This window comes from Corvus moneduloides, chromosome 3, assembly GCF_009650955.1.
Source record: "Corvus moneduloides isolate bCorMon1 chromosome 3, bCorMon1.pri, whole genome shotgun sequence".
NCBI classification, from domain to species: Eukaryota; Metazoa; Chordata; class Aves; order Passeriformes; family Corvidae; genus Corvus; species Corvus moneduloides.
Window position 1 is genome coordinate 55847968 of NC_045478.1, and position 21779 is coordinate 55869746.

At 39.1% G+C, this 21779-nt stretch overlaps 1 long non-coding RNA gene across 3 annotated transcripts in view; it reads right to left on the reverse strand.

Moving 5' to 3' along the window:
* LOC116440664 overlaps positions 1–21779 on the reverse strand; it is a 96532-nt gene that overhangs the window by 71673 nt on the left and 3080 nt on the right. For all 3 annotated transcript variants that reach the window (XR_004238723.1, XR_004238725.1, XR_004238724.1), the window contains exon 2: positions 719–795. This is a non-coding gene — a long non-coding RNA (uncharacterized LOC116440664). The remainder of the gene's footprint in view (positions 1–718; positions 796–21779) is intronic.

The window sequence follows — 21779 nt, forward strand, 5'->3', positions numbered from 1 at the left end:
GATGATCAAACATTGGTACAGGTTGCCCAGAGTGGCTGTGAAAAAATCCATCCTTGAACATTTAAAAATATGACCAGGGAAGGTTCTGGACAACCTGCTCTAGCTGACTCTTCTCTGACCAGGGGGAGTATATTAGATGATTGTAAAAAGTTACTTCAAACCTCAGCTGTCCTCCGAACCCCTGAAGTTTATCTATTGTTGCTAGATTGGTCAGAGTCTGGAACCTCATTTTTTTTCCCCCCCCAGCATATCATACATACAATCAGTTTTTCATCATCCAAAGCAAATTTTCAGGTTGTGCATTAACCATGAAACTTGTGCAGAGACATCAAACCTCGCTCTGTTTGAGTCAGCACAGTCTCTGAGTTTGTGTGGTGCTGTACATCACTAAGCTGGGTTTGCACTACTTGAATGACTTTTCTTGAACATACCCTCAAAGTACAATCTGATAATTTGGATCACCTGTATTTTGACACTGAGTGGTTAGGATTAGTTCTGTAATAATCTCAATAATTTAAATATGCCTTTATTTAAATTTCCCTACCAATATTGAAACAGTCTGCTTAAAAATCAGGTTCTGTTGGTGTCACATCTGATTTTCTCTCCCTACATGTATCAGATTATGCTCAATTTTTAAGAACACAATTTATGAAGGAAGCCATTTCTCATAAGAGGATATAAAATGTAATCTACATTGTCGCTATTCTGGAACTCTTACCCGATTCTTCTCCCAGGTGTATCGGTACTGTCACAGGTGTACCACAAGTTGCTTCTGCTAAATTTTCCTGTAGTTTCCTAAACATAAAAGAAATAACCTATTCAGTTTTTCCTAGTCTTCAGTAATTCTTTTTTTTCCCCTAGATTATTTTGATTGTAAGGTGCCCAGTTCCCTTTAAAATGTACTGCTTTAACATTGCACTATGCAACTGCTGAGTTTCTGAAGCTGCAGACTTGGGAAATGTTTCCTGGTGGGAAGACCTTCCAAGCCTGCAGCTATATAGTTATACTGCACGTGTAGCACAAAACACAGACCTCTACATTTATACTGATGTCAGTACATTGATATTGCTCTACCTATTGGGAGGTACCTCATTAAAAAAAAAATGAAACAATCGTGCAGGGTAGCTAGGAAGTAGTGTGAACATGGCCATTGTACTTGCACAGAGCAATTAATGCCAAGTGTGAACACCTAGGAGGCTGAGCCCAACCACTCTTTTTGACTGCAAATAGGTGGTTGACTTTCTCTCTGCCACTAAAAACCAGATATTTCAGCAGAAGTAGCTTATATCAAATTACCTTAAAAAAATCCCAGTTGCCTCCCAAAACTAGCCACTTTGCCTTGACAGAAAGCTCGTCTTAAACCCTGTTTACTTTAACAATAGTAAACAATTTATGAGAACAAATTGGCTGAAAGAGGACCTAACAGCTTCTTTGCATTCGTATCAGTGATTGTATCAGCGCATTCTCACTCAGTGGTGCTGCAGTTACTGACTTGGCTGCTCTGGGAAGTCTCCATCCCAGCTGGAGCTCAGAGCTACATAAGTGTCTCCTTTTGGTCTTTATTGAAGACTAGTAACTAACCTTGTCAATTGAAGGAAGGACACTACCTGACCACTTTTTTTTTCTTTTTTTTAATAGTGATTAGTAACTAGCCCATAAGAGCACTACATATTTAAGGCTTAAGTCAACCCTAATATCATTTCAATGACTCAGCTGCATTACATTGATAGTTAGATGGTCTTCTACCTCACCTGCATGGTCAGACTCCTACAGGCTACATTAATCTTGTGTTCTTTTATGTCCTTTGCCAGAGCATCTAGAGGAAAAGCTGCTGCCGGCATGGCCATGTTTTTGTGAGTAGCTGGCCATGCTGTGCTATGTGCTGACCTCAGCACACTTACATGTGCTGGAAGCAGGCTGTAATGGACTGGAGCTGTAGAGAGACATCCTTATTTCTGCATCATAGTAGAGCATAAGTGAGAACACGCCTCATAGCAGAGGACCCGCTGTGGCTGTGCAGGCACTTAGGGAGCTTTTAGACAATGAAAAGGCATAACAGAGGTGCCCGCAAAATTTTAGATGCCTTCACAATAAGGAACTGCTGAATAATAGCATTCTTCATCACTTTTCTTGGATCTAAGTTTTGTCTACATTGCATTCAACCCGGCTGTTCTTGATCCTTCTAAACAAATTGGAACAATTTTTTTTTGGTACAAATGAGTTATATTTTATACATTCAGCATAAGAATTTTAATGAAGTTTTGGAATTTTGTTTCCAGGATGAAGTTTGAAATATTGATGTATTTTCTTTTCAGTTCCTCCCTTTCCTTGGCAATCCCCTGCTAGCATTAGATTAAAGTATTTGCCTTTCTGAATTGTAGCCTAAATGGTTACAGCTGTTGAATCATCCCAGGCTAATCAGGATGAATTATGGCATCTGATATTTGAATAGACTTAGCTCTCACTTCACTTGGCTTTGTAAATCACTTTGCCTATGTCTACACAACCTTTGACATGAAACCATGCTCATGGCATGCTCCCTGACACAGCTGCCTCGCTGGAGGCCTGTCTGGGCAAACCAGGTGGTGAGACCAAGGCTGTGGGATGCCACCTGTTGGGATGTTCTCCGAGATCACCTGGGGCCAGTCTCTCGGAATGGCTGCCTCTCTGTGGGAACAGTGAAGTTGTGTTGTGGTTGGCCCCAGGGGAATCCCTCCAGGCTGTGCTGGGAGCAGTGAAATTCAGTGACAGTAACCAGGGGCCCCCAAGAGTTCGGAACACCTGAAGCATCCACATACAATCTTGTACAAATATTGAGTTTTGAACTCTGAGGTGCTGGAACTGTGCTGCTATATTTTTGTTCTTATTTATAGGCTACAGTGATGTTCCTGGTGATACTCACACCAAAGAGTGACTCCCAACCAAATGAGGCAGATTGGCCTGTTTCTGTACTGCTTAAGTCTCAGCCATTTAGAAGGCTAGATTTTATCTGTGCTGCACATCAGTGGTGTTCACTGTACTACCTCTTCCTCCCTCTCCTCACAGACACCATTGGACATGCTAATGAGTACCAGAGTCTGTACTCACCTCAGAAAGTGTGAGCCCTCACTCATGTGAGATGTGGAGGGAGAAATGTGCCAAGAGAACCAGGACTGGGATGGATGATGCTGCCCGCCCAACATGGACTGGCCCCAGTTAGTGCTTACATTTTTCATCTAAAAGAGCTGTTGATAAATACGAAAGCACAGAATGAGTGCAGACTATGCAGTATTCAGGGAGAATGTGGAGCTGGCATAGGGATGTAGACTAGTGTTGCACAAATTGGTTTATAAAGTCCCTAACTTGCAGTGAGAGAGGGGCTCTGGCATATATGTGCATTCAGTGCACAACCTTGCAGCTCACCTGGGTCCTTCAGTCCTTGAGGCTGTGTCTGCACTTCTTCCCTCAGCTTCTCATTTACAACCTCCACACCTGAGGACCCACAAAGTCACAAGACTTTATTGTCAAACTCCTCCTGGCCCTGTCTATACTGGCTGTTCACAGCTTCTAGGGAAGGAAACTTGATGGGATCTAGTGATGCCTTAGGTTTTAACTTTTATATTTTTCAAATCCTGTACTGCTTAGTATGTAACTCTGAAACACCATATAGACTGTTAGCTACTGTTCTCTCATGCTGGTTAGACATAACAAACCCTCTCTGGGCCTGGACTCAAGGACACCTTGTTGTCCCAGGCCCCAAAATATGTAAACTAAAGCCTCTGACAGGAGGAGCAAACTTGGGGTAATTACATCACTACCTGAAATTATAATTGGAGAATTAACCCCGACATGCAAGTGGACCAAACTTACAAAAGTGTGAAAAACCTGTGACCCAGTGTGCATCTTGGGTGGAGCCCCTTGGAGGCTTTTGACTGCCCAGGGTGTACCTTTGAAGGCCCTTCAAATAAATACATGCTTTTATTCTCTTAATCTTGTCTAGCCTCTGTTTTCAGGTAGCCACTTCAAGGCATCACTAGTGTTCTCTCACTCTGTTCCTTCCTTTTGGGAAGACCACCACTGAGCAATGCCAATTCTTTTGTTTTGAGCTGGATGCCTTGAAGGAGTGGTGATATTATTGGCATGCCTCTGCCCCACCCACACATTCTAGTTTTGACGCTTTCTTCCTCTTTGATGACTCTTATATTTTTGCTGATTTTTTAACTTCATCATCCTTAGCCCTGGCTGGGCAGCTGGTATTAGACATGAATGAAGTATGTTTTTAGGGGGAAATCCATTGACAACAATGGAAAAACAAGAACAGAGAAAGCAAATGAGTGTGCTGTGAGGAATCCCAGTTTTAAACAATTGCCAGCTGAGAGATTTCCAGAATCAGGTATAGTTTCTGTGCATTTAATACTCTGCAAAGGATTTTTCTTCCATTACCTGGTGTAGTGTGCCCTCAAACACATCTGTGTACAACATCCACTGCTGCCCATACTGCAAGAAAACCCTTGCTGTCACATTTGTTTGGATCAGAATATGCAGACTTTGCTTGATGCTTTGCTGGCTTTTCACTGGAGGAAATAGTGAGCCGCTGATCCCTATTCACCTCTATGCCTCTTATGATTATGTAAACTCCTCCTATTTTCCTTTGGTGGTTTATTTTTCAGAATAAAGAAGACTGGCCTACTCAGTCATTCCCTGTAACTGAGTCATCATTTAAAAATGAAAGGACTGTTGCTTATAAGCAATTTATCCTTTCTCTAGATTATTAATCTTTTATGGATGTAGAACTACCATTGTTAAATGTCATCTCCTTGTACTGACTCTACTTACACAGAAAAATATACCTAGCACTGTCACTTCAGAGGTAGTAGTTCATGATATCCTTGGAACTGTCTTGTAAACAAGGATAACATGAATCTTTCATCCCCCATCACATAGACATTCCTATTTCTATAAACTTGGAGGCTTCCTGTAATGCAATACAGTAATATCACAGTTCAATAGAGTTTTCAGTTTCACTGAAGCAACAAACTAGGAAAAAAAGAGTATGTCTAAAAACTCTTGGAAGGTACAGCTTGAGCTACAGTAAGCACAAGCCAAGTGTCTGCACATGCTTACTTTTGTTGTTTCTCCTGCAGCAATTGCAGTAACCATACAATGTGTATGTGAGCCTTCAATGAGGCTTGTCCTGAAGGCTGCAGGAATGGTGGTTCAAGTGCTTCTGCCCATAAATAACATTGTCTCCCATGATTCAAGTTTGCTGTCTTTGAGACTTCTGCTCTGATTTTTGCTCATTTGTAAATGTAAAGCCCATGCTGTCAAAGATAATCTATTAGGATGCTCTAAGAGATTTTCTTAACTACAATAGGCTAGAGGATACATTTTGTATAATCAGACTTTTTTGTAAATTATGTTTCTTTTCATTGGCACATTAAACTCTGTTGCTTTTGTCTCTTTAACCATATGATGTGTAAATCATCTTGCTGATACCAGCATCCTAAGAACCAGTTATGTGAAACAGCTTTTGCAGAAAATGCTTCTTGCCCTTTGACCATTTAAAACCCAAACCAAACAAACAAAAAATCCTCCTGTAGCTAAGATGTGATCTGTTTAACTCAACAGGAGGTTTCCAGGACTTGGGTGAATTTTAACCATCCTTTTTGACATAAGTCAAGCTGTGCAAAGCAATGAAATTCTGATTGCTGTGTGGTGGGATGACTGGATAGTGTTACAGTTCCCTCATTAAGAGGTACTGGAGTTAAGCAGGGGGAGTTGAACTTTCCTCTGTATTAAAACAACAAGCGTGGGAGACGAGGAGAGCAAGCTGAAGAACAGGAGTTCACCTTGTAACAACAAAGACTTAACATGCAGTATATCAAGTCTCTTGAACTTTGTCCTGCTTGGTAGTTTATCAGACAACCAAGATGAACAAAATAGCAAAGAATGATTTAAATCTGTCCTGATTTCAATCTTCTGGCCTAATTTTCAACTTCATTCTTTTTCTGTTCTCTCATTTCATTGTTCTGTGTTCCCCCTCCTCAAGAGACATTCACAGTTTATATTAATCTTAGAGTTCAAAATATATATGGATCCCATTAGTGAAATAAAACACAATGAAGATGAGTGAGATGTAAGACAGAAGTTTTTCTAACCTAGTGGTGATTTCCCCCTTTTTAGCACTGTATCCAATTTACTCTAAAAACGAAACATGGCTCAAATAGTCTCCACTAATTTTTTGTCAATGTTAACAGTACGTAACTACTGTTAAAATCTATGGCAATATATTTGTGGCTTTTTTGAAACAGCAAAGATTTTTCATACCACCAAGATGAAAATAAACTCTATAATATGAACTGACACTCTGAATCAAATTTTACAGACAGTCTGTATGAAAATTGGAAGACATGACATTTCAGTTCACAAAGTTAAAATCAGGCTATTTTGATTGGGGGGGGTTGGTTCCAGAAAAAGACACCACAACTTACAAGACCACCATTCAGCCCTGGTGAACTATTTAGAAGCAGTCAGTCATAAAATAGTTTGCTTTGGGAAAAAACAAATGATTGAAGTCTTGATGTTGAGGCAAACCCAAGACACCGAGAAACACTTCTGTTGATTACAGCTGAAGAAAAGCAAGTCAAGGAAGATAATTATGCAGTAAGCGAGCAATGGAACTGTAAAACTTGGTTTCACAAGGAATTTTGCCCCAGGTTCTGTCCTACTCTCCTTGGGAATTGCAGCTCCCTCTTCATACCTCCTTGGTTTTTCTTTTCCATGTGTTTAGGCTCTGTTAAAGCCATGTGTACACTGACAGCTCCTCTACATACACAGATTGATTAGGTAGAGCTGTAACAGTCTTTTAGCCAGAAACAGCACTAATTCAAAGTTTTGGAAGTGCTTTTGCCAGGACAATAAAGTTAAAACACAGTGGGATACTGTGGTTTATACAGAGAAAATGGTAGAGAAATGAAGTGAACCTGGTTCACTTACAGTGAGTATGAGTTCCAAACACTGTCAAAGCTTGAGCAAGGCACCAGTTTTCCCAGCCAGACTCTATGACTTCCTAATGGTGCCTGCAACAGCCAGCAGCTGCAAGAGTCATCGTCTCCTCTGTCACAGGGCCTTGAACAACACATACCTTTGTGTCTACAATGTGCCATGGAGTTAGAATTCAGTATCAGAGGGCTGAAGAGCAGACTAGAGCACCATCTTAACCACATTTTCTCTTCCAAGGAAATAGAAAAATTTTGCTCAGTGATACTCCCTCAATGCTTGGAATCATTGTGTTTCCTAAACAACTTACTCACTTGTAGGTTAGATAGGCTAATGTCTGGGCTAATAGCCAGAGTTACAGGAGGAAAAAGCAGTCATTCACTTTATTTTTCCTTCCTAAATTTTCTGCTTTTTGATTTATCTTGGTAAGTGTTTCATTGTGGCAAATACATTGCTCTCCAGCTACTTCGCCCTGGTGTGCAGTGCTTGGAGCGCGGTGTCTAATTCAGTGGGGCATAAGACTAGCTTGAATTCCTGGATACTGCAGTAGCCTAAATATTTAAATAAAATGTTACTCTATTATGCTGTATGTTTAAAGTTTGGCCCATGTACATCCTCTCAGCAGTCTGCAGAGTCTGTGCTGAGGAGGGAAATTAGTATGTTTCTCCAACAGAACGAGAATGTATTCTCCATTGCCTTGGGTAACATCGCCTGATAAATTCACTGGAAGTGCTTCCAAATCTATTGTGTGCCTGGAGTTACCTGCAGTGCTACTAGGAAAAACAGAGAAACTTTTGGCCTGGATACTTGACCTAGTAAATACTTACGACCTAACATAAGCCCCAATTCAACAAGGTACTTAAGCACATACCTAAATACCCACATGAATAAAGTCAGCCACGCTTTTAAGTGTCTTGTTGAACCTGGGCCATACAGAAGCTGAACACATCAAGCAACTACCCACATCAAGTTCCAGTAAAAGAAAATTGATTTCCAGAGTGTATTCCCTCTGACTGTTAACAGTGAAAAAGAGTGGGACAGAAAATTTGTGCTGCTTCTCCTTCTTGGTTACAGACTGAAGCATGTTCTTCCTTTCATTGAAGTATTTTCTCTCTGGTACCAAGAGTGATTTATGAATTTTTGGAACTAGACCATATAATGTGAAACAAAGACCCATGTTTTTCGGTATTATTTAGTCCCTGAACCTTTCATAATATCAGAAACAGTCAAATAGGAAGATTCTAATAAATACAATGAATAATGAAATTATTTATTAATTAGATTAAAATTAGTAACAAGAAAGCCTGTTGAATTGGGTTGAACTTTGTGGCATGTCTCTTCTCCAAGGGGTTTTGCAGTCAGTGGATTAGTCCAACTTTTTATGTGTGGAACCTACTGCTTCAACAGTGGGGAAAAACTGCTCTGGGATATAATAGTTGGTTAGGCAGTGACTGGTTATTATTTTGATGTGTGTTTTATTGCCATTTTGAAAAATATCAGTGCACTATTGTCTAACTTATCACTTACAGATGCTTCATGGATGCAAACCAGAAAACTATCTGTGGATCAGCCATTTATCGTACATTCAGAGATAAGTGGAACTTTGGACCACAGCCTTCTAAAATTTTTTAAGGTAACTAAAGTTCTCTCTTAAAGTACATTGAGTGCTATCTTGAGATTTATACTGGCACTATTGTTCTACAGCACGAACACAGCAAAATCACTGCCTTTACTGAAATAATTACTTACACAGCATTATAAAACAGTCTGGCTATGTCAAATTGTTAATTCAGAATGCCCTCCAGCTAGTCTGTCTCCCATTAAACCTACTACTAGGTCAGATGATAGTGCTATTCCAACTTGCTCTATGGAGCTCAGGACAGTCTTCCTATATACAGCAGTGTAGACAAATTCATGGTTACCAGGAATGCAACAGCACTACCACTGCAGTTTTATCTGCATTGTGATAGTGCCTATGGACTGGGGAATCATAATTCTCTGTTCTAGCCAAATACAGTTGGATGTCAGTCCCTTCTCAAAAGGGTTTAATTATCTGCTTAAAGCAATGATTTAATCAGTGTGTTGAAAGCAGTAGTGATAGTAAAAGAAAAATAGGGTTGTATGGTTTCTTACGATATGCAATTTTTTTAATGTGTAACCTAGACATAAAAAGCTAAAAGATATTAATGACTCTTTGGATGGGATGATAGCCTGGTACCTCCAGGGATTTGATAACAAAGTGACCTTGTGGATTATGTATAGCTGTAAATGACTGCCTGAAAGAGAGGATGAAACAATTTGGACTTAAAAAATTGCAGGAAACACTCTTTTTCCACACGTCTGCAGAGGAAGTTCTGTTGCTTGGATCTCCTCAGTTATCTTCAGAGTGGCCCAAGCTATATCTATGCCTTCATACTCACGTCTTTGAACTAAGCCACTCTGAAGCCATTCTTTTATCAACAATTGCAGTACAGCAATTCTTTATATACAACATAGTTGGTATTCACAGACACCTAAGGAACCAAAAATATTTCCTCACTGCCAGCCAAAATGGACCTCATGCCTTACTTCCCTGGTCTTAAACCTTAAGGGCTTAATTTTGTATCTTGTTGACTCACTGGTCTAGAGAGATCATTCCTGTGAGGGACCTTGTTTCTGCATTGAGCACTGGTAGCTATCACTGACTTTGAGAAACAGCAGCTTGGAAAACTGGACTGCTGTGAAGCTGAGCAAGGACTTTGATCTCAGCTTGTCAAATAGTGTTCATCTTTCTTGTTATGAAACCTGAGCACATAATTTAGTTTCCTGTTTTACAGTTATGCAATGTTTTCTTAAGACCATTATTTGAATCTTCCTCTGAGTTGAGAATTGAAAGGTAATGCAAAGGTAACATCCATTTCACAATTTCCAACGAACAGGAAGATTTCTGGACATGAAAGGAACTGGTCTCACATTTTTTGGCCAAGGAGTCCTGAAACCAGATGGTATAGATTTTGTACCTAAGCCTATTCAGCGTTTACTGCTGGCTGCTGTATTAGTCCTGGCAGCTGCTTGGAAACCTCCTATCCCCCTGAAAATTAACACCTGGTTTCAGAAATACTGAAATACAAGTGATGGAAAAACTATTTAGCTTCATGAAAGGAAAATTCATGCATTATTAAATGGAAATTTGTTAGCCCAGAAGTAACTCTGCTTCTAGAAGAAGCAAAAGGCAAATCTGCTGAAAAAGATAACTTTGTCTCACAGAAAAAATATTCTAAAAAATAAGTAACTTTAAGGGTGTCATTAAACACATTCAGATAAATAAATGTTACTATTAATGCTTTAAGTGTTTGGAAACTCAACATTAACTTAAACAGTGTTTTCAGACTTGGACATCTATCTCCATAGACCTAAAGTAATACTTTGAAGTTTTCAGTCCATAACCTATTTGTTATTAAGTATGCCTGCACATGTTCAGATTTTAGAGCAATGGTTTGGTCTTAATATCTCAGAGTCAGTTACCCTGCCCACAAAATGAGGATCATGATTTCTGTTATCAACTTTACTGTAGTTGTGAGGTGACTACATACCTGCTTGCAAAGGTCTCATAAGTGTTAAAGCCATCAATGGATGTGTACAGGGAAAAAAAGGACTAGATTTCACGAAGGGATTGAAACACATTCAATTTTGCTTATTTCAGGAGGAATTAAGAACCATTCTGTATTTTTAATATTTTCCTTATATGAATTTAGATCAGAGTCAATCCCTCTCAATTTTAGAAAATAAGTAGATTTTATGCATGTGATTGTCTAATGTCTCTTTCTGAAATTCCATGTCCCTAAAATCTGCATTTTTTCCCATGCCTGCTTAGTGCCTCACACCCCTCAAGGCAGCCCTGACAAATGGCCAAGTGCAATGAATGCCAAACTCATAGAGCTTGTGCCTCAGAGACTGTAAAGATTTACAGGCTCCTGCTTGTCAGCTGTTGTCCCTTTTATAACTGTTTTTTTCAGCTCAACTTCCAGTTGTGGAATATGGGGCAAGGTCAGGTGTTATTGGTGCCTTGAGGGTGAGGAAATGTCTCCTTTTGTCCTCCTTTCTTCTTTTTGCCTCCTTCCCATGATTCATAGAGTCACAGAATCATAGAATCACTGAATGGTTTGGGTTGGAATGCACCTTAAAGATCATCTAGTTCAAACCCTCCTGCCATGGGCAGGGACACCTTCCACTAGACCAGGTTACTCTAAGTCCCATCCAGCCTGGCCTATGAACCTCAGACTCTCTCTAGACGGATTTTGACAGTGCAGCACATACTCCTCATATCTCTTTTGGCAGGTAATAGAGGATTATGACATTGTTTGGGTCCCCAGACTACTTTTTCTGAGTAGGTGGGCATCCACATGTCAGGCAGTGACTTAAATTTACAGATCTCTACACAACTTGATTTTGAACTAACCACTTTTAACTACTAATGTATGTTATACAGCTAAGACTTCAAAAAACTTAAACACCACCATCAAATTCACATTGTCTATAGTTTGCAAAACTTAATGTGGTCAAATGCACATTTAAAACACAGTTTCACCCCATAAATAAAATTTTTAGATAAACCAGTAAGAAAAACACATGCTTTTTCATAGCAGCTGCAATTGTTCTTCCAGCTGTGCAATACACACTAAGACAGGGGCTGGTGTTTGGCTCTGCATCTGTTTGCAGAAGCCATACACATTCCAGAGTAGCATTCGGGCACTGTTTTACTGAAATGTGGTTGAGCTGCACATGAAAGCAACAGAGAAGGTGGAGTGTGGTACAGTTTTGTAGCACATATTTACAAGGATGCCTTTCCAGCGCTCTTGTCCTTGTGCTTCACTATGAACTGTTTTCTATTTTGGCTTTGACATGTGAATGAGTGTTAGTGCTCAGTTCATGTTTTCCTTGCCAAACATTTTATTGATCTCTAGAGTAAGTGGACAGCTACTCATCCAGCTATTGAGCATTTTTTTTAGCATTTTTGTTGTGCTTCAGTTGGAAGTCAATAGGAGAAGACATCTTGTAAAAGGCAAGATGTTTTTATTTAACATATGACATAGTAAACATACTTGTTTACAAAGATAATAGATGCTGAGGTTGCAACTAATCCTACAAATTTTTTTAAAAATCCTGATTTTTTTGTAGACTAGATTTTTTTAAAGTTGAGTAAAAAAGAAAGACTGGTTGTGTTTCAAACACAAACTTTATTAACAAGAAATTCAAGACATGATTGTGTACAAAACTTGCATCTCACTAACTCATGATCATGTTGCTTTACAGAACTGGAAAGGCCCAAGTCTCTGAGACACCAAGTTAGATGCCATGGGCATTTTACCTCTTAAGTTATATTAATAGTTTTCATAGTTTGTTTCTAAAGTCAAATATATGAAAAAAATACTGCAAAATATTATAAGATACTCCATAAAATCTTTTGAGGTATTCCATGATAGGAGAAGAATTAACTAGGTAGTGGAAAAGTCAGCCATTAGCAAAGTACTCTAGGCATCCTAATCATGTTTTGCATAGGTACTGGGTGAGAACTTCACCAATAATTTTCAGATGCTTACTAAACTTTAAAGATTGGAGGAATATTTGGGATCACGTGATATTCTTCATGTACTGAAAAATTTATTAAAGTTTCAAAATTTCATTGAGATTAAGAAAAGGATCTATGTGCTTGGAGCAATGATTTTCAGGAGGCATGCTAAGAAGAGGTTTTCCTGTTCATGTGTACATAGATTTGTTGACCCAAACAGATAATAGACAAATCAGGGCTGATACTTGAAAAATACTTAAGATATGCCAGAATCATATTTATGAATCATATGAATATGAATCATGATTATGATATGACAGAATACAGGTAATGCTGTATAAAGATGCATTAATAATCTAGTTATGGATATAGCAATTCATATCTCTAATAGGTTCAGGCAGACTTTTTTCTATGCATAATACACCAAATTGATATATTGCAGACTTCAAGCTACCAGAGAAATGCTAGAACTGGAAATATGGAATCAAATCTTTCTCAACACAGAATTTCCAAACCCCATCTTGTACTTTGTTACGAGTAGGCAATTATGGGTGCAGAATTCAGAAATTCCATTTAATTGCTAAATTCAGCTTTATATACATATGGAACAGAGTGCCCAGAGGAACACAATCTAAATCAAAACTTCATGTCCAGACACTGCTGCTAGGAGAATTCAGATCTTTTGTATGCACAGCTGTACAAATATATTTAACACATTCTCTCACAAATTTATGCTCAGACCTGTAGTCATTTACTTTCAGGTTTAATTTTGTTGCTGTGCTATTGCACTGTTTCCCATTGGAGTAAGGAAAAATAAAATTTTGACATTAAGCTGTTTCATAGAAGATTTAATACATTTCTTACCCTGTGCTTGCTCCCTGACATCAAGCAACTCTGAGTGTTAGACAACATAACTCTGAGCTCTGCTTAAAAACTGAGAGCAGTCTAGTTCCACAACTGATACTGTCTAAAGAAAACCATGGCAAAACAAGGAATGAATGAAAAATAATTCTTTACAATGGCTGAAGCACATGCCAGAACCTGTGGACCAGACTCTGTATAACCAGTTGCCAACTGGTACTTTCTACATCTTTCTCTCTATGATACCTTTGTGGTGAGTATATTTGTTCCAGGAAAAGGATTTTTGGTGCATTTTCCCATTTCATTTTGGGGCTGAAGGTTGAATTCCCCATCTCCCAGAAGCATGCCACAAGGCTGTGGACATGCAGAGATGCCTACTTCGCCTTCTGCATGTTGAAATACTGTTGTTGTAGCAAATAGAGCATGATTAAGGACTAGAAAGAAAAAGCACAAGTGGCTGATATTTTAGGCTAGTGGTCAAGACAGCCTCCAAGGGTAGTGGAGATTCTTATTATGGACCCTGGTCCTAGCTAGATGGAGCATAAAATAAAACCCAGAAACAATCCTAACAAGGACCAGACTCCTTGTTAAGTCTGAGCTTTTCTAATTTTGACATGCAACGCCTTGTTCAGGACTCTTAACTTTCAGCCCCACTGACAGGTACTACAATCATTGTTGCATTCCTCCACAGCTGCATGTACAGAACGCTGAACAGGGGGCCAGGCACAAAGTCTGGAGTGTAATAGTAGTAACTATGGTGTTTATAGCATGACACTAGCAGGCAGCAGCTCTGGTCCAAGCCAACAAGAACTCTACCAGCCAACTCCTGGATACAACCCAGAGGCTGGTGTATGGCAGGCACTGTCCCCAACGGTGGGGATTGACTAGATCATCCTATATTTAGGGAGAATTTTGCCATTAGTACCTGAGTGTAGCATGTCTCTTGCTCTCCGACCCATTACTATGTCTAACACTATACTCATAAGAACAGAGCTGGCCTATGAAGTCAAAAAGAAGAATTTTATTCTGAATGAACAATCAGATTCTGCTGGGCCTGCTAGAGGCAACTGACTCCCAAAGAAAGAACAGACAAAAAAAAACCCCAACAACTATTTCAAATTGTCCTCTGTGCTGGGAATCACACAGAAAAGGAGTAAGGCTTTGAACTATACATCCAGGTACTGATGTCTGTGGATCTTTACACAAACAGATGTATTTCAGAACCATATTTCAGGCTTGTATCTAAGGACAAATGAAGGTTTTTTCATCCACATATAGAATTCATAAGTGTAAGAACTGTGGCAGAAGGCAGTTGTTAAATTTATTTTGGAAGTAAAAATCAATTTACTTCTTTGTAAAAAAAAAACAATAGGCAAGTACAATCCTGGTACTTATTGAAATGAGTGAGAGTACTGAGTTCACAAAGGACCCAAATTGGATTAAACTGCTCAAAATAATATAATATTACAAAAAACATTTAAAGGGTATGCATTTATGAACATGTGTTTATATTGGGTCTGGCTGAGATGGAGTTCATTTTCCCATAACAGTCCTCACAGTGCTGTGCTTTGCATTGGTAGCTAGAAAGGGGTTGATAACACCCCAGGCTGTGGGTGGGCAAAATCCTGAGAGGGGACACAACTAGGGCAGCTGACACAAATGGTGGTGGTGGTGGTGGTGGTGGTATTTGTTCTTTACAATCTTTGCTCTCCTGCCATGTGTGCTGAAGCCCTGCTTCCTGGGAAGTTGCTGGGCATGGCTTGCTCATGGGAAGCACAGAATAAAAAGATTGGCGATTCTTCTCTTTGCTTTGTGCATGCACAAACTTCTGCTTTAGTAAACTGCCTTATCTCAACCTAGGGGTCATTTTCCAGGAAAATTTTCCAGTTATTTTCTCTCTCCTGTCCAGCTGGGAAGGGGGAATGATAGAGTAGCTTGGTGGGCACGTAGTGCACAGCCAGTGTCAACCTACTGCAGTCCTTTTTGGCACCTAATGTGAGGCATGAGCCCGTGACCCTGGGATTAAGGGCTCCATGCTCAGCCAAGGTTGAGCCAATTAGGAATGATAGTAATGGCTCTGTGATAACATCTTAAAGAAGAAACTAGAATTACTGTGCAGAAGTAATTGAGGCCAGAGAAGGAGCAGAGTGAGAATGTGTGAGAGGAACAGCTCTGCGGACACCAAGGTCAGTGGAGAAGGAGGGGGAGGAGGTGCCCCAGGTGCTGAAGCTGTGCCCCTGCAGACCATGCATGACCATGGGGGTGCAGAAATCCATCTGCAGCCTGTGGAAGAGGCCTATACTGGAGCAGATGGGTGCCTGGGAGGAGGCTGTGAACATGTGAGAGGCTTGTGCTGGAGCAGGGTCCTGGCAGAGACCTGTAGAAAGATGTGCCCATGCTGGAGCAGCTTTCCTGGTTAGACTTGTGACCTTGTGGGGAATCCATATTGGAGCAGGCTGTGGTAAAGGACTGCACACCATGGAAAAGTGACCCCTGTTGCAGCAGTTTGTGGGGAACTGTTGCCCACGGGATGGACTCATGTTGGAGAAGTTTGCAGAGAACTGTCTCCTATGGGAGGGACCCCACACTGCAGCAGGGTAAGGACTCTCTCCCTGAGCATGTGTGATGAACCGACCATAACCCCCATTTCCCATCTCTTTGTGCTGCTAGGTGAGGAAGTAGAGCTTGGGAAGGAGGGAGGGGTGGGGGGGAAGGTGTTTTAATATTTATTTTACTTCTCATTATCTTGCTCTGATTTTGTTAGTAATAAATTCAGTTACTATCTCTAATTCAAGCCTGTTTTGTCCATGACAGTATTCAGTGAGTGATCCTCTGTCCTTATCTCAACCTATGAACCCTTTGTTGTATTTCCTCTCCCCTGCCCATTTTTGGAGGGGAGTGACACAGTGGCTTTGGTGGGTACCTGGCATTCAGCCAGGGTCAACCCACTACAGTGTTCTATGGTTCAATTTTCTTTAATCTTCAGAGGCCTCTCAAAGGCCTCTAAATTTAATTTCAGACAAACTGGGAAACATTTACCTCACTAAAGAATGCTAAATAAAGCCTAAAGAGGGATGGTTAGGATCAGAATTACTCCTTGTCTCCAGCCACTTCATTCTGCACTGGTATTGTAAAGATGTTACCAATGCAACTGGAGAACTGAGCTATCTTTATAGCTGTTTCACTTGTAGCACTGCAGAACATTTGAGCATATCAGTGAGCACAGGGCTTCCATAGAATGACTTTTACATTAGAAATTTCCCCATAAAAACCAGGCCATCTAGGCCCAGGTTCCCATACTCTTTACATGCTTGTTTTTTTTCCCCTCATTCTCCTGTCCTGGCTCTCTTCCAGGACACTTTGCAGACAAAAATAGGCCTACATGATCAGATAAAAGTGGGAAGAATGCTAGAGAACTGCAAACACATATTTCAAAAGAGCAAATATCTCTAGACCAGTTTGAGAAACATGCTGGAAAAAATTCTCCTGATGACAAGCACAAACATATTTTTATTCCCTCTACAAGGAAGAGCATTATTCAATATCAATGTATTACCATTAAAAAAAAAAAAACCAAACTGAAAAAGCACACACCTGCCAAATCTTTAGGCAAAGAGCTGCTTCTGAACAGCAGTTTTATGCTTTTCTTTGTGTTGCTCTATGGCAGCACTGAATAGTTGGTTTGTACAGGAGCAAAGCACCGTCAGTCAGGGTGGCAATGAGCAGCAGTTTTGAGGCTATTAACCTGCTCCCAGGGAACCGTTCCACAGTACAACTGGTAGCTGGTGCATCACCGGTTATGTTAAGGAGCCACAGCTCCTATCTGGGCAAACGTACTTGAAAAACATCACAGCAACCTTACTTACTGTGACAAACATCACTGTATACTGAAAAACAAAACTTAACCTTTGCCAATACTCAGGCAAGGAAGCCTAAATACAAAATGTAAAATACCTGGGGTAAAAATGAGAGACCTTAGAGCTGACTTCTGTTTCCCAAGTGTCAGCTCACATTACAGTATGTTCCTTCCAAAAAATCTTGCATTTGTGTTATGATTCACTCTGTGGCACTAGTTTTGTTGTATTTGTGCTGACGCAAGAGGTGTGGCTTTCAGCTTAAAATACATATTTTTATTAGCTTTGTGGGTAGTTAAGTTACCCAAGGTAAGCTCAGGTAGGTAGCCTCAATGTGGCTAGAAAATCAGTATTGCACTCTGTTTACTAAACCAGTTCTACTGGCTATGGTGCTTCCACATACATGTATGTACTTCCTAACAACAGGCTTACACAGTCTTGTAGGGCAGGGGAAGAAAACTTGATATGGCTTCCCGTCCCCACAGTCACTATGGTTATTCTTGGGTTAAGGTTCTGATGCAGTTTCTTATAGCAGAGAGCAGCATCTTGCCTCTGTGCAAGGCTACAGCTGCTGTCTTTTCGTTTTATTAACCTGAAGTGTTACACCCTCGCTGTTTTCCTTTGTGTCAAGCACTGTTTGAAGAAAGTGTATTTGTTCTGTACAGAAAGAAAAAGATTGTATCAGCAGCTGTTTATTTAGAAAACTGTGGTCAACGTTACATTTATTTAAGTAATACTTATGGTGTTGTTTTACATTCAAAGAAGTATATACACTATCTTTCACTCTGTAAACTACCACTTCCATTTAATTGCATTTGGAACTGCAAATGTTATTATCCCCAGAAGGCAGAACGATCCTAAGCTATTGAAAGAATTTTTAGCTCAATGGATAATTAATATTTGAAGCTTCTTTCTAAACACTATATAGCAAGATATTAAAAAAAACCCCAAACCCAAAATTACATTCCTAAGAATAAAATTAGCAGTTAACTAGCCGAAAGGAAAAGGATTTAGTAATTCCTGTACTTCACCATACTCTCTGAAGAAGTACTTTTCCTTCCTTTATGCTACAGCAGCAGCATTTTAAAACTTTAATTTAGGTACCTTCAGAAAACTACTGATTCTCAATAAGACCTGGAATAGTTTCACAGGGGTTTATATTTTGCTGATGATTGCTGTTAAAAAAAGGTGCTTGCGAATTTTCAGAAAGCATGACAGATTCAAAGATTTCTGGGCACTCAAAAGAAATGCAAGCATTTCTTTAATGATGAAAACTGAAGAGTAATGCTGTAGTTCTCCAGAGGGAGAACTACAAATTGCTTATTTTTTACTAATACGAACCTAATGTTTTCAATCACTTTTCAAAGAAAAAAAATAAGTAGTTGAACTTTGCATCCCACTCTCAATAGCTTGTATTAGATCATTCATTTCTTAACATAATTTTGAAGACAAATGATTTCATGTCTACGTACTAAAGAAAGTGGATCACTAAGGAACCATTGGCAGTAAACTGTTCGGCATAAATTATATTACTTCATTTTCAGGTGATTGTATATTCCTTTCGGCAGTTAATAAATAACTTCTGAAAATCTTCATGGAAAAACCACATTTTGATTACAGCCTATTTAAATTGTTTGCATTTTATCTGAAATGTTCTCTTTTTTAACTCCCTTATTGATTACAATGGTAAAAGAAATAAATACAAATTATTTCTTTTTCTCCTCCTGTTTTCTTGACAGCACAATACATGCCAACTTTGTGCACAAATGACAACTCCTATTGTAATACAGGTGTATTCCATGCACTCCGAAGTCAATCTTTAAATTCTTGCTTCACTTCAGCGGCCACTCTTCTTTTTTTTCTATCATGTTTGCATGTAACAATAATGTTATGGCTTGGCTTCTGCCACAAAAAGTGGGATTTAAATAATCAGCAATCAATTCACCTCATCTGAAACCTAACCTGTGTGTTGTTTCTCTTTGAATTTAGTTTGCTGAAGTCCATCATCAGGGGTACTGGGGCAAACCAGCCGGCAGGCAGGCATCCCACTGGTTATCACCTACCATTTATTAATTTAAAAAATACCATTAAGTGTGTTTGTTTTTTGACTTGATCAGTTTTCTAACTGGCTTTAACATTAACAAATATGCACATATATCCCTTTTTTTAGTACATTCATGGGGTATGGAGGCAGTACCAGCCAAGAAGTGGGCATCTTTCATTTGCAGTGGCCTAACAAGCACTTCCTGCTCAGCTTTAGGAGAGCTGAGGATTACTGACAATCTGAAACATCAGGAAGAGGTTTTTGCTTCAGGTGGGGATATCTCAAATTGTGATCACCCATTTTCCTCTGCACCCATGGCCAGAAAATTGGTGGAAAGTTGTATAGCTAAGCAGACCACTCTATAGCACATCAGTTTGTGTTTCAGAGCTGACATTACCCAAAGGAAATCAGTGAAGAGGTAGAAAAATGCTGTTGCATATCACACTTCTAGGGTTTCTTTCTGACTGAAGAAAAAGTCAACAGGGAAAAAAACCATGCTCCCTGTGGCAGAAGAGGCTAAAAGATGTTACTACCCTTCATGTGAAGAACAAAGTGGAGAAAAATCATGCTCAGGCCTTCTTGTGGTCAACATCTCTGATCAGCTCTCCCTGATAATTAGAAAGTTGGCAGCTGAGTAATAAGTATCCATCTATTAACCTTAGTTTGAGTTCCTTATTGGTGGCCATTACTATTACATGTTTTGCTAATTAGACCAGTTTTTAGTAAAGTAATATCCTGGGGAGTATCATCGAATTTTGTGCTCTCCTTTCTTCTCTGTTTTAAACATATTTGCACAAAATATATATTTTTAAGGCAGACAACAGGCATTTTTCAGAATATTGTCTAGGTTTGCAAAAGTTTCCGAAAGAAGAGGTTTTTTTTGGCAAGTCTGGATTAGCTGATCAGAGCAGAGGTGCTGGAAGATCGTTTTGCTTTGTATGTAGTCATTGCAAGCATGACATCTGAAGAGAGTAACACTCTGTTCCTTCTGGAATTTGGGGGAGGAAATATGACTGGCATTAAATGGGTGTATTAGATCCAGGAACAAAATGCAAATAAAGTACAAATCTAAAAAAATAATGAGAAAATTTACATGAACACAGACAAAGTGGGTATGTGAAGTAATTATTTTTCGTGTAATTTATTCATCTTTATGGTTTTGATTGAAAACACCTAAAATAAACATTTTCCTCTTACATAATTTAATAAAGTAATGGGCATATACATCAACGTGATCCTGCATCAAATTACATCAAAAGCAGTGAAACTGATACACTTTTAGTTGACGGCATGTCAAGTGCACAAGGAATATCTGTGAAGGTAAGAGTGATTGCTGAGCTGTGATTTACATGCTTCAGTATGAATGACACTCATTTCATGAATGCAATCAAAGCAGTCACAACAGACAGATGGTGTCTGGCCTGTGGAAGTCAACCGACTTTAGACAGGTTCTTAGAACCTGATGTACAGAGAGCTGATACACAGAATGTCTTGAAAAATGAAACTGAAGCTTAAATTGTAAGCCTTAAAATCAGCAAATAGTTGGAATTTCAAATATAATTTATGATGTTTTGCCTTTCTTGTTTTTTACTGTTCTGGGCCTGAAACACAGATAGAAATAGAACTAAATAAATAAAGCAAAAGTAATGAATATAATTTATTCTAGAAAATTGTCTCCTTTCTTCATGAAAATAAAAGGTGAATGCTAAACACAGTTTTGACTAGTATTTATTACTGCAATTAAATGATTGTCATTACATCAATAGTGACAACCACAAGGCAAAAGTTTCTTGTTAAAATTGCCTTTCCCCCTTCTTTTTCAAGCAAGAGATTTTCTTAAGTTTCACAGAGGAGAGGAAAACATACAATTTGCTCCTTTGTATTATCTCTTTTCCTGTTTCTCTACAAAAGTATTCAAGCACACCTGACATCCAACAGAAAGAATATACAAATGTAACAGGAGAGTCAGTCTGTGTACCCCAATCACTATGATCAAGCCTATCAACCACATTATAGAAAAGTTTACATTTGCTGAATTGTTATGTTCTGTTTTAGAGATATCTTTTCATCACTGAAGAAAACATCAAAAGATTTTAGGCTTTGACATCCATATCCAGGATAAGTTTCAAAGTCTTTCGTCAACCACTGAAACTGGATTAGCACCAGAAAGTATTTAACAGTCTCTACCTGACTAGAGAAGAAACCGAGAGACCTCTGGCTTAGCAAGAATTTATAAAATGTGATTATTAATTTCAAGATATCACATGCTTTAAATTGAATTCTTCAGCATTTCTGGGGGGAAGATTGACTTTAAAATTATGACTTGATGAAGAGCTGATGAAGAATTTGACTGAAGATAATGTCAAGATCCAGAAACAAAGTAATTAAACTAACAGTTAGGAAGTACAGAGGGGGAGAGCAAATTTAACAAGTTAGGATGTGCTTATAAAAGTTTCGGGACAGAAAGGACACATGGCTTTTAAATTTCATTTCC